This window comes from Gossypium hirsutum, chromosome A06 (assembly GCF_007990345.1).
Source record: "Gossypium hirsutum isolate 1008001.06 chromosome A06, Gossypium_hirsutum_v2.1, whole genome shotgun sequence".
In the NCBI taxonomy this organism is placed as follows: Eukaryota; Viridiplantae; Streptophyta; class Magnoliopsida; order Malvales; family Malvaceae; genus Gossypium; species Gossypium hirsutum.
Window position 1 is genome coordinate 92172139 of NC_053429.1, and position 13520 is coordinate 92185658.

General features: G+C 34.9%; 1 pseudogene; it reads left to right on the forward strand.

The window, feature by feature from the left end:
* Positions 1-8953: 8953 nt before the first annotated feature.
* LOC107948138 (outer envelope protein 80, chloroplastic-like) lies at positions 8954-13284 on the forward strand (annotated as a pseudogene).
* Positions 13285-13520: the final 236 nt, after the last annotated feature.

The following is a 13520-nucleotide window of genomic DNA, read 5'->3' on the forward strand; positions in this document are numbered from 1 at the left end:
TGCCTTTATTTTTTATTTTAAATCTTATGTCTTTTGATTTTAAAAGGATATTCGGTTATTTGAGTTCAATGAGAAAATCGAAACCCCGTGAGTTAGGGTACAATTCCTCGAAGCTCTAAACACAGAATATTACCTTTATTTTCAAAAGTTTTTGAATAAATACACATGTAATGTTTAAAACTATGCATACTTATTTTATTTGGATTATAGAGTAAAGAATGAATATTTAAACACGGATCGCAACATGATTGTAACAATAATAGCACGTATAAACGAAACAATTGACATGTATAAGAAAAATAACGAAATATCATACTAATAAATGATGATGAAGTATCTATAATAATAAAGCATCAAACAAACAATGGCTATAATTAATTAAATCAAATATTAATTAAAAATGAAATACGCATGATAAAAATTGAATAAAATACAGAAGTATTAAAAAAAGTAAAAATAAATAAATAAGCAACGAGGAAAGAAAAAAATATATAATGAAAATAATAATAAAATTTGTGCAAATGAAAGAATATAAATAGTTTAATTTTAAATGTAAAAAAGGATAAACAAATAAATATAATAGGTATAAATAATATTAAGTCTAGGCGATTGAAAAGTAAAGAATAATATATATATATATATATATATATATAAATCTTATTAGATTTAAGTATTAAGAGAGTAAAAGAAGGATAAGCAAATAAATAAATAGATATATTAAATTAGGTACTTTCTTTTTTTAAAAAAAGTAAATAAACAAACAAATATAAAAGGATGAAATTAATTGAATAAAAGACTGAATTGAAATTCAAATGTAATTGAGGGTATAAATCCTATTAAAATAAATAATAAAACTAAATAAGGACCCAAATAGAACGTGAGCAAGCAAAGAGGGATCGACTGGGAAATTATTCCCAGTCCCATAAAACGACGTCACATCTCAGAGGACTAAAATGAATTAAAAACAAAATTATATGGTAGAAATTAAAAATACAAAAGGGATTGCAAAATAACTAAAAAGCAAAAGGGCTAAAGTTGTAATTAGACCCTTCCACAAAAACACACAGATCCCAAGGGTGCTGGGTCTGGTCAGATTGGGTCAACCCCAAAACGACATCGTTTTGGGGCCTTCTGGACCCTTCCAAAACATTACCGTTTTGGCCCCTTATAAAAGCCACTAAATCTTCAAAATAGAAACATTTTAAACCCCCACTAAAAAAAATCAAAAAATGCTCTCCCCTCACTTCTTTCAACACCCAAGGTCGGCCATAACTTCGGTGGGCCACTGCTGCATCGGCCGCCTATCGCTAGCATCAGTGCCGCTGCGAACAGTGGCCAGCGAAGATAAAAAGGTGATTTTCTAAGATCTCGACCCCCTGAATCCAAATCCAGCCTCAAATTTCCCAAAAAAAGAAAGAAAAAAGGCCCGTTTCTCCTATAACCGATTTCGACACCGGAGAAGGAGCCTCTGACGATGAAAACGCGGATTGACTTCGATGAGTTCCTTTTTCTTCCTTTTTGTGTTTTCGTATATGAAAATAAAAAAATAAAAAACTCAAATAGTAAAAATAAATAGAAATGAAAAAAACGAAAATCACTTTTAGGATATTTTATATATTCGATCTCTTTTTTTTTATTTCGTATTCAATCTTGTTTCTTGTTTTTGTACTCGAAAGTTTATTGTTTTTTATATTGATCAAAAGTGTACTTTTTACAAAGTGTTTTCATGGCTTTATAGCCAAATTGTTACACTATTTACTACTGCTGTTCTCTGTTGCTTTTTTTATTTTTCTGTCTTTTCTTCTCTGTTTGCAGGTTCGAGCGGCGCGCGCGCTGGTCGCAGTAGGGAGGCACATGGGGGCAATGACGCGCCTAGGGTTTCCTCTATTTCTTCTTGTTGAAATTGTTTTAGGTTTTGGGCCATTTTGGACTTAGGTTTTAGTTTGCCTTGGACTGGACTTTAATTTTAGGTTTTATTTATTTGTATTTTTTTGGTTTGATTTCGGGGCCCGGATGAATTGGCCCTATTACAATCATATAAGGACCTTAAGTTTTAAATTCCATAGCTATTTGATACTTATAGCTACTAGAATTCAACTTTTATATTTTATGCAATTTAGTCCTTCTCGTAATTAAACACTTAATCGATAAAATTTTCATATCAAAATTTTCACACGTCATTTCTAACATTTTACGAGCCATATGATAAAATAAAAATAAAATATATTTTGGGTTGGATTTGTTTCCCTGAAATCACTGTTCCGATTTCACTGAAAAATGGGTTGTTACAACTCTCCCCATTTAGGGATTTTTGTCCTCGAAAATCTTACCAGTAAAAAGTTTCGGGTACTGCTTCCTCATAGCATACTCCAGTTCCCAAGTAGCTTCCTCTATACCATGTCGTTGCGAAAGAAATTTTACCAAAGCTACCTTTTTATTTCTTAACTCTTTTGTTTCCCGAGCTAAGATTTTGATTGATTCCTCACCATATGTCATATCAGGTTGGATCTCTACCTCTATCGGAGAGATAACATGTGAAGGATTAGACCAATACCACTGTAACATAGACATATGAAACACATTATGAATCCGATCAAGCTCTGGTGGTAAAGCTAATCGATATGCGACTGGTCCAATTCTTTCAGTAATCTCATATGGTTCAATAAACCTGGACTTAATTTTCCTTTACATCCAAAATGGAGAACTTTCTTCCAAGGCGACACATTCAAAAATACTTTGTCACCGACTTCAAATTCTATCTCTTTTCTTTGCAAATCAGCATAAGACTTTTGTCGATCCAAAGCTGCTTTCAAGCTGTCTGGAATTACTTTCACCTTTTCCTCGGTCTTTCGGACCAAGTCAACTCTGTGTAACTTTTTCTCATTGAGTTCTGTCCAACACAATGGAGTTCTACATTTGCATCCATACAAGGCTTCAGACAGTGCCATTTTAATACTAGACTGATAAATGTTATTATAAGCAAATTTAACCAAAGGCAAATACTTTTCCCATTTACCTTCGAACTCAAGTGTACAACATCGAAGCATATCTTCAAAGATCTGTATTACCCGTTCAGATTGACCATCTGTCCAGGGATGAAATGCAGTACTAAAGTGTAACTGAGTACCCAGAGCTTCTTGCAATCTTCTCTGGAATCAAGATGTAAACCGAGGATCTCTATCTGAAATAATAGAGACAGATACTCCATACAATCTTACTATCTCTAAAATATAACCCAACCAATCTATCCAAGGAAAAATCCATATGTACCGGTATAAAGTATGCAAACTTTGTTAACCGATCAATAATTACCTAAGTGACATCTTTCTTCCTTGGAGACAACTAATGTAATCCCGTTACAAAATCCATAGTAATTTTTTCCCATTTCCATTCCGGTATCGTAACCGGCTGTAATAGCCCAGAAGGCAACTAATGTTCAGCTTTTACTTACTAACATATCAAACATCTAGATACAAACTCAGTATCTCGTTTCATTCATGGCCACTAGTACATCTTTTTCAAACCATTGTACATTTTATTACTGCTAGGATGCATAGACATGTTACCATTATGAGCTTCATTCAAAATCTTCTATACTAGTTCTAAAATTTTCAGTACAGATACTCTGTCTCTGAATAACAAACAATCATCAGTCCCGATCTAAAATTCTGAGTTAAGAGTCGATTCATTTTGTTCCCATCTTGCTTGCAACTTGCTATCATTTCTTTGAGTTTCAGAAATTTACTGTAAAAACATTGGTCTAGCTTTTAATTCAGCTATGATTGAACCATCATCAAACAACGACAATCGAGTGTTCATTGCTCGTAAAGCATACAGGGATTTTCTGCTCAAAGCATCTGCCATTACATTGGCCTTCCCTGGATGGTAGTCAATAACAAGATCATAATCTTTCAATAACTCAAGCCATTTGGGTTGTCTCAAATTCAAATCTTTCTGTGACATCAAATATTTTAGACTTTTATGATCAGTGAATATGTGACATTTTTCACCAAACAAGTAATGCCACCAGATTTTCAATGCAAACACTATGGCCGCCAATTCAAGATCATTTGTCGGGTAGTTCTTTTCATGTGGTTTTAGCTGTCGTGAGGTATAAGCTACCACTTTACCGTCTAGCATCAAAACACAACCTAAACCATTAAACGATGCATCACTGTAAATTATAAATTCCTTATCTGATTCTGGCTGAACCAACATTGGAGCTTCTGTCAATAGAGCTTTTAATCTGTCAAAAATCTGCTGGCATTTATCAGTTCACTCAAATTTCACATCTTTCTGCAACAATCGGGTCATCGAAGAAGCTATCATTGAAATTTTTTTACAAATCTCCAATAATAACTATCTAGTCCCAGAAAACTTCAGACTTCAGACACATTCTTTGGTGGCTTTTAGTTAACAATGGCTGAAATTTTATTCGGGTCTACTCGAACACCTTCAGCAGATACTACATGCCCAAGGAAGCTAACTTCCCTTAGCCAAAGTTTACATTTACTGAATTTGGTGTACAATTGTTTCTCTTGCAAAGTTTGCAACACTATTCTCAAATGCTGAGCATGCTCATTTTCATTCCGAGAGTAAACCAAAATATCATCTATGAATACCACCAGAAACCTGTCTAAAAATGGGCTAAAAATTTTGTTTATCAGATCCATAAACACTGCAGTGCATTCGTCAAGCCAAATGACATCACAAGAAACTCATAATGCCTATACCTAGTTCTAAAAGCTATCGTTGGTACATCCGATTCTTTTACCCGTAATTGATAATATCCAGAACAAAGTCAATCTTTGAAAATATAGTAGTACACTTTAACTGGTCAAACAAGTCATCAATACGAGGCAATGGATACTTGTTCTTTATTGTAACTTTGTTGAGCTGTCTGTAATCAATACACAACCTCAACGATCCATCTTTCTCCTTTACAAATAGAACTGGTGCACCCCAATGTGAGAAACTAGATTGGGCAAAACCTCTGTCAATCAATTCTTGCAACTATACTTTCAGTTCTTTCAATTCAGTACGAGCCATTCTGTAAGGTACTATAGATATCGGTATCATTCCCAAAACAAGATCTATAGAGAATTCCACTTCTCTATCCGGTGGCAAACCAGGTAATTCTTCTGCGAATACATCAAGGAATTCACATACTACTGGCACTGATTGAATCTTTGACTTTGTTACTTTTGTATCCATCACATACACAAGATAAGCATCATACCCCTTTCTGACATATTTTTGTGTTGTTATTGCTGAAATCACATTAGGTAATCCATCCAGTTTATCAGATTTAACACAAAGCAATTCACCATTCTAACATTTCGATACAATATATTTCTGTTTACAGTTTACCACTACATCGTAACGGGTTAACCAATCCATTTCCAAGATCACATCAAATTCATCAAATTACAATATCATCAAGTCAGCCGAAAAAGAAAAACCTTTTACCATCAATGGACAATTCTTACAAACTTTGTCCACAATAACACATTGGGCCAAAGGGTTTGAAACTTTAACCACAAATTCAGTGAATTCAATAGGTAAATTTCTAATAGACACTAGGTTCGTGCATATATATGAATGTGTGGAACCAGGGTCAGTCAATGCAGTAATATCAGTATCAAGTAAAGAAAATGTACCAATAATGACAACTGGCGAAGAGGCATCTTCTCTAGCACGGATAGCATCTGTCGTCGCAGGTGCTCGTGCCTCAGATCTAACTGTCGTATACTTGGTAGTACCTCGACTACCACAACATTACTGGGGTGACGGGGTGGTCTGCCTCTCGCAACATGGTTGCTCGGCTTTGGAGCTAGTTCTATCTCATTTTCATCTCTTTCAGGACCATCCTTGAGAAAATGGTCAAGTGAACCACATCTGAAACAAGCTCCACTTCTAGACCGACATTTCTCATTATGAAACTTGTTACAATGTTTACATTTCAGTTTGGGATTACCAACACTACCCACACTAGTCACAGATGGAGTTGAAGACCTCGGGTTAGATCATTGAGAGCCCCGCTCCCTTCCGAAATATCTTGTGAAAGTGGTCACACGATCATAATACTTCATAAATTTCTTAGAAGCAAATGATTGTGACTTACTCATAGCTCTTTTTCCAAAAATTTGAGCCTTCCTTTAGGCTTGTTTCTTTTCTTTACTCAGTTCCTCAGCTTTGTGTGCTCGGTTGGCTAACGCTGGAAATTCTCTTATCTCAAGAATCTCAATCAATAACTTGATATCTTCATTTAGGCCCTCTTCAAAATATTTACACATTCTAGCCTCGGTGAAAATCCATTTTCTGGCATACTTACTTAGTCAAACAAATTTCCTTTCATATTCAGATATAGTCATGCTTCCCTACTTAAGTTCCAAAAATTCTTTCTTTTTCTGATCCATAAACCTCTGACTAACATATTTCTTTCTAAATTTAGTTTGGAAGAATTCTCATGTAATATTCTCTCTTCGTACAACTGAAGTTATGGTATTTCACCAATGATAAGCCATATCTTTCAATAGGGATACTGCACATTTCAAGCACTCAGCAGGTCTGCAGGATAGTTCATAAAAAACTCGGATAGTGTTTTTGACCCAAAACTCAGCCCTTGGATCATCTTCTACAATAGCCCTAAATTCTTTCACCCCATGTTTCTGGATTTTATCAAATAGAGGCTTACCAATTCTATCAGGTTCAGCACCCTGTGGTACCTCAGCAACTGGTTGAGGGACAAGTGGGGGAGGTCATTGTACAATGGGTTTTGTTCTCAAGTACTGGGTAAACCATTCATTCATCATTTGAAAGAAGGCTTGTTTTGCCTCCTCACTTCGGCCCTGAGACACGGGCCTTTCACTACTAGGCGCAGACGCGACTCTTTGAACTGAAGCTGAAGCATTGCTCTCAGCTTCCTCAGATTCAGCTCTAGCTTAGTTGGATGAGATTACTATATGAAAAACACATTTAAAATGATCAGGAGTCATTACACTATCATAATTTATATAATGGCATGTATAGCTAAACTCGTGTTTGCTACGTCAAATCTGAGAATCGGCTAAACCGTAGCTTTGATATCATTAAATGTAACACCCCTAACCCGTACCTATCGTCGGAATAGAGTTTCGGAGCATTACCAGAACATTTTTCCATTTCATTTCATAAATTACTATTCATTTATCGAGATTATCCATAACGTCTCTTGATCGAGCCCTCGAGGCCCAATACAAGCATTAAAATCGAATCGGGACTTAATCGAGACCTCTAAGAATTTTTCGTGAAATTACAAAATTTTTCCAAGGTGCAGGGCTCACACGCCCGTGTGGTCCAAAGGACACGCCCGTGTGACCCTGGGACATGCCCAAGTTAGAGGCCGTGTTTGAACCCGTGTAACTCTCTAACTTACACACACGGCCATGCCATATACCCGTGTGCTAGGCTGTGTGGTTAATTAATTCAATTCGAATTAGATGCAAGTTTCACACTGCTAAGACACACGCCCGTATCTCTGTCCGTGTGCCCAATTCTGAGCATTTTGTTTCTCAAAATTAAGGTGCAGGGAACACACGGCCTAACCACATGCTCATGTTACCAGGCCGTGTGTCATACATGGTCTAGACACATGCCTGTGTGGACAAAATAAAGCCATTTCTAGCTCCATTTTTCACCCAAGACCTGCACTTGAAATGCACAACCAATACCAACCAATTCAAGTATTTAAAGTAGGCAAATTAATCATTTAACAAGGCATACCACTACATGCATAGATTATTATAAATTTACCTTGGATGAACTTAGGCAATAGTAACCTTTAATAACATATTCATAACATATCACATATGAATATAACATCATAATCTCACTACAGGAAAATAGGGCTTTAGCGGCGTTTTATCAAAAAATGCCGCAAAAATTATAAAACACGGAGCAATAGCGGCGTTTTACAAAAAAACACCGCTAAAAACAGAGCAATAGCGGTGTTTTTTGTTAAAACACCGCTAAAAACAGAGCAATAGTGGCGTTTCTGGTAAAACGCCGCTAAAAACCAGAGCATTAGCGGCGCTTTTGGAAAAATGTCGCTAAAAACCAGAGCATTAGCGGCGCTTTTGGTAAAAGAATTATGGAATTAAAACTGAATGGGGTTTGAAACGATATCACATACAATTAAAGAATTTCAATTTGAAAGAGTATAGCTTAAAACTGAATGGGGTTTGAAAGGGAAGAAAAAGGTCTAAACCTTTGAAACATGAACTACAATTGAACAACATTGGTTTGTTGGCATACAAATTAGACGACATGTTTGATGGTATTGGAATGTCACCCAACTGTTGATTGAGTTTTAGCAATTAACATTCAACGCCAATTGTGAATTGTGAATTTATTTAAATTTTCATTTATGGGTGTAATTTAATTATGACTTTAGGGTTGTTTTAGCAAAACTTAATAACTAATATTATTATCTAAACATGAATTATCATCAAATTAACTCTAAAACTCGAATTAAATACTAAAAAATATCAAACTCGGGTACCAAATTATACATTAAACCAAAAGAAAATATAAATTATCATTTTGGTTTTTATCTTCTCAAATAAGTAAAAAGGAAATTAATAGCTTCAACTTCAATACTATATTCAAATCGAGCAAAAGTGACAAAAAAAGTCAACATTTTTTTTTATAAAATCTAACACTAAAAAACAAAAATTTAAATTAGTATTTTAGGCTTTGTCTACAGAGGAAATTCATATATTCAGCATTACATCATCAAATAAATTTTACTAATTCAATAAATTAGTATTTTAAGTTTTGTCTAAAAAGGAAATTCATATATTCAAACATTTTTTTATATTCAATAAAAAACTCAGCAAAAAGTAAACAATAGTGGCGTTTTTATATGAAAACGCCACAAAAAAATATTTTCTTTCAAACATCACGCATTTTATCCCCAAAATTTTCCCCCGTTAAACCCTTAATTTTTCCCTCGTTGGTGCCTCTTATTCTTTCTTCCATTTCAGGTGCCTTAGGAATCGCTCCCTTCCTCCTACCACATCCACTCACTCTCCCCTACTATGCTGTTCGTCTCTCTCTTTAACCACCCAGACCTACAAGCTTGATAATGCGCCTCTGCTATGTTCCGCTTCCTTGTCCCTGTCTCAACCCAACTCTCCCGACTCCACCCAGTCTGGCTCGGAGGTGCCACAGAAGGGACAGTCCACTACCGCTGGTCATTACGACGAGGAGAGGGTTTTGATAAGTGAGGTTCTTGTCAGGAACAAAGATGGAGAGGAGTTGGAGCGGAAAGACCTTGAAATGGAAGCCCTTACCGCGTTGAAAGCTTTCCAAGCCAACTCTGCTTTGACGGTGCGAGAGGTTCAGGAAGATGTCCACCGGATTATGGTCTGACAGTAAGATTTTCTTTTTTCTACTTTTCAGTTGCCATAAAGACTTATTTTAATTGCTAGGGTAGTACAAAGCTTTTGTTGAAAACTTGAAACCAATGGAATACATTTGTTTTTTCCTTTACAGGATTTGATGCTAATTGATTTTAAATGCATCACATGACATGCTTTTTCTCTTTTTCTCTTTTTTCTTTTCGGTAATAGTTTGCAAGTAAAGAAATTTTCAGAGCTTTTCTATGCATTTATTTGTCTATTATCGTTTGATTGTAAACATTTTAGATGCTGATAAAGTTGATTTGGTAATGAATGTTGTTGAACGTCCAAGTGGTGGTTTTTCTGCTGGTGGTGGAATATCAAGCGGGTAAGTCTTGCTAGTTGAAATTGCAATTCTACATGTTCTACCTAATTTAGTTACTAAAGTCCGGACTTATTTATCTGTGGTATATCTTAAATTATATTTATACAGGTGATCTGTAATTTTGCAGGATTACAAGTGGCCCTTTATCAGGACTTATTGGAAGGTAACATAGCATATCTAGTTCCTGGCTGATTCTTTATGTGCCATTCATCTTACTCCTTTTGCGGTTCCATTTGATTTGTGCATACAAATGTTATGTTTCATCTCACTGACCTGTTTATGTCGCTTTGAGCCTTTAGCATTGCTTGATTTTTGTCCTATTATTCTTGAGACTAAAGGGAGAGGAATTTGAGTCTTCTATATATATCTGATGCAATGTTTTATGATGTTTATCTTGTCTCATTTGTTATGTCCTATATGCAGCTTTGCATATTCTCATAGAAATTTTTTTGGAAGAAACCAAAAGCTTAATATTTCCTTAGAGAGGGGCCAAATCGACTCTATATTCCGCATTAACTATACAGACCCATGGATTGAAGGAGATGATAAGAGGACATCTAGAACAATAATTATCTAGGTGGGCTTTGCTTTTACTTTTTAAATAATTGGAAGGTTGATTTCTACATTGAGCTCTCTCTCTCTCTTTTTTATAAAGAATTCAAGAACCCCAGGGACACTTGTGCATGGTAACCAACACGACAATAGCAGTCTGAGCATTGGCCGTGTAACAGCTGGTATTGAGTTTAGTAGACCACTGAGGCCAAAATGGAGTGGGACAGCAGGTCTTATTTTTCAGGTATGGAATGTTACTTCACTCCATAGGTTCTTTCTTTTTTGGTCAGCTAGGTGTTTGTTCTGTTTTTCCTTGAAAGAGAAGTTTGTGAAAAGTAGCACCCTACAAGTACCTTTAATTCTGAACTTGAATTTGATATTCTAGGGGATTACGGGTTATGTTTCAGTTATATGATTTATTTATAATATATAAACATGCAGCATGCTGGTGCTCGTGATGAAAAAGGAAATCCAATTATCAAGGACTTCTATGGCAGCCCACTTACCGCAAGGTTTGTATGTCTGTAGCCTTGTGTTTATATCTTCTATAAGATTCATTTACAGTATTAGTTTGCTGTTATCACTATTCTTTTAATTTTATTTGCTTGCTTCTAATCATCTATTAAATCCCCATTTTTTAAATTGAAATCTTAATGTAGTGGTAAGCCTTACGACGATATGTTAGTGGCTAAATTTGAATGTGTCTATACTGGTTCTGGTGATCAAGGTTCCTCCATGGTTAGCATCTGCACCCTGTGGCTTTTCATTAAATTTGACATGGATGGGCCTAACTTCTGTTACCTTTGCAGTTTGTATTTAACATGGAACAAGGGCTTCCTGTCATGCCCGAGTGGCTGTTCTTCAACAGAGTGAATGCTATGGGAAAAAAGGTGTTGAAATTGGTCCTACTCGCCTTCTATTAACGTATTATGCTTATTATTTACTTTTTCATGAATACATGGAACGGTATGTTATAATTGTAATGGTTTATATTTGGATGGTAATCATCCCTGAGCTTAAATTTTTATCCAAAGAAAGAAATTCAAGGGGAAACAGTTGGGGAGTGTTGCCATATGATTAGCTTGATGAGCTGCTTGTTAATTATGGTCATAAAAGGCCTTCATTATTTTCACTTTTGGTGTCAAGCTGTGCAGGAAAAGAGATGATCCTCTTATAGGTGTATAGTATGCTTCAAGGGAAAAGAGATATGGATACAGTGTCAACTATGGGTCTTATGGCAGATGTCAGTATCATTCCTCAACCAGCTGGAGGTGAGTAAGTATATCTTTTAAAGAAGCTTGCACAAAATTGTCTGAAATACTCCCATTTTCCTTTAAGCTTTTAGAATATGGCTACCATTTTTATTTGTCTGAAATACTCCCATACTCGCTTTCTTTTTATAAAGGTTTCTTGTATCTTTTTTGAGTGTATGGTCCTAAGATGCTTCTAAGAACACATGTTCTGTTGAATATTGGCTTTGGTTGGTTGAGGATTGCTGCAATAAAGTTGAGTATTAAATTAGAAAGACAAAGGCTTTGTACTATAGGTGCTTTTAGTTGTTGCTTTTTTTGTGTGTGTGTGTGTGTGTGTGATAGATAATGAAAAAAAATAAAATAAAATAATAGTATAAAGGAACTGAAAACAAGGGATAAATAGTCCCCCAAAAAAGAGCAAAAGTGTCAACTAGATTAAGTCAAAATTTTTTATGGTCTGACAGTAAGATTTTCTTTTTTCTACTTTTCTATTTAGTGGCTCATGATTTAGTGTCGGTTTTCTTACCTTTTTCTTTTATTGTTATTAGTATTTATACAACCATTTGACAAAGAACATCTAATAAGTTTAGGACTGATCTTGCACATGGCTTTCTAGAGATATTCTAAAGTTTTAGAAGGATCACTTGTCATCCTGTTGAAGCCTTATTGAGGATGAGCCTTAGATTGTTATAGCATTCACCATTTTACATGAAATCATCATTCTTTAGGAGCTTGAAATTCCTAGATATAAACATAAATAAAACGTTACAAATTTAAAAAATGTGATTTGTATTGGCTTTAATGTTCATTTTTTCCTTATTTGGTTTACAAGTAACTAAAAACTGTATCTGTCTAATTATTGCTTAGATTGTAGTACTTTGTGCAATTATTTCTACTGTTTTGATTCCAATGATTATAAATGTAAGCCGTATGATTCTTTGGTCATCTATCAGCACCATATGTGGTACTGCAAGGGATATTGACTTACTTTACAACTTGTTTCTCAGTTGTTTATTTTAAAATTTTCTTCTACACATTCCAGGGATGCATGGGACATGGCTGCTGAAATTTGCCTTTCTTAGCTTCCATCGTTGGTTGAGGATCGTAATGCAGAGTTCCAGGTGTGTTTTTCTTCCAGAGTTAGAACTTACTTGAATGTAAATTAAAGGTTAAGGATTTAATAGGAGTAATATAGGGATCTATGGATTTATTTAAGGGTAAATTTTAAGATTTTTTGGTTGCATAAGCCCTTGAATTTATGCTAAAAGTGGAATTTATTATAATTTCATTGATTATTTTGAAAATCCTATAGCCACGAAAAAAAAAGAGAAATAAATATGTATAAATTATGTAAGTTCTTTGTGTAGCATTTTAAGAACTTCAAAGCTCACAGATGATTTGTTATACTCTATATGAATTCATTGATTCTATGTTTTTGCAATTTTAGGTATGACCATGGGTGCAGCAACTTCAACTGAAAAGTACTTGTGCAGGTCTGGAGTAGGTCAATCAAGAAGCTCTACTGGAATTAAACTAACAAGTAATTGTAGTATGCTTGTAGTTAAAGTTTCTTATAGTGAACATCATGTTGTTTATTCGGTAGAAGTTTCAAAGATTTTACTTTTTAGAAGAAAGTGTATTGTAGTCATTAGATTGGGTTTTCAAAGATTGATTATGAACATTTTGATCAAATGAAAAGTTCTCTTATTAATTTTTTTTAACTCAAAACAATTTAAAATGTGTCCATTGTTAGGTTATTTAAATTTTGTATGATCATTTAAGGTAAGAATATGAATATGAAATGATTACAAAGGAAGTTGAAATATATATGGTCTTTAGTGGCGTTTTTGGGGAAAGCGTCGCTAAAGATCATGTCTTTTGTGGCGTTTTTGGGAAAAGCGCCGCTAAATGTCATGACCTTTAGCGGTGTTTTTGGGGAAAGCGCCA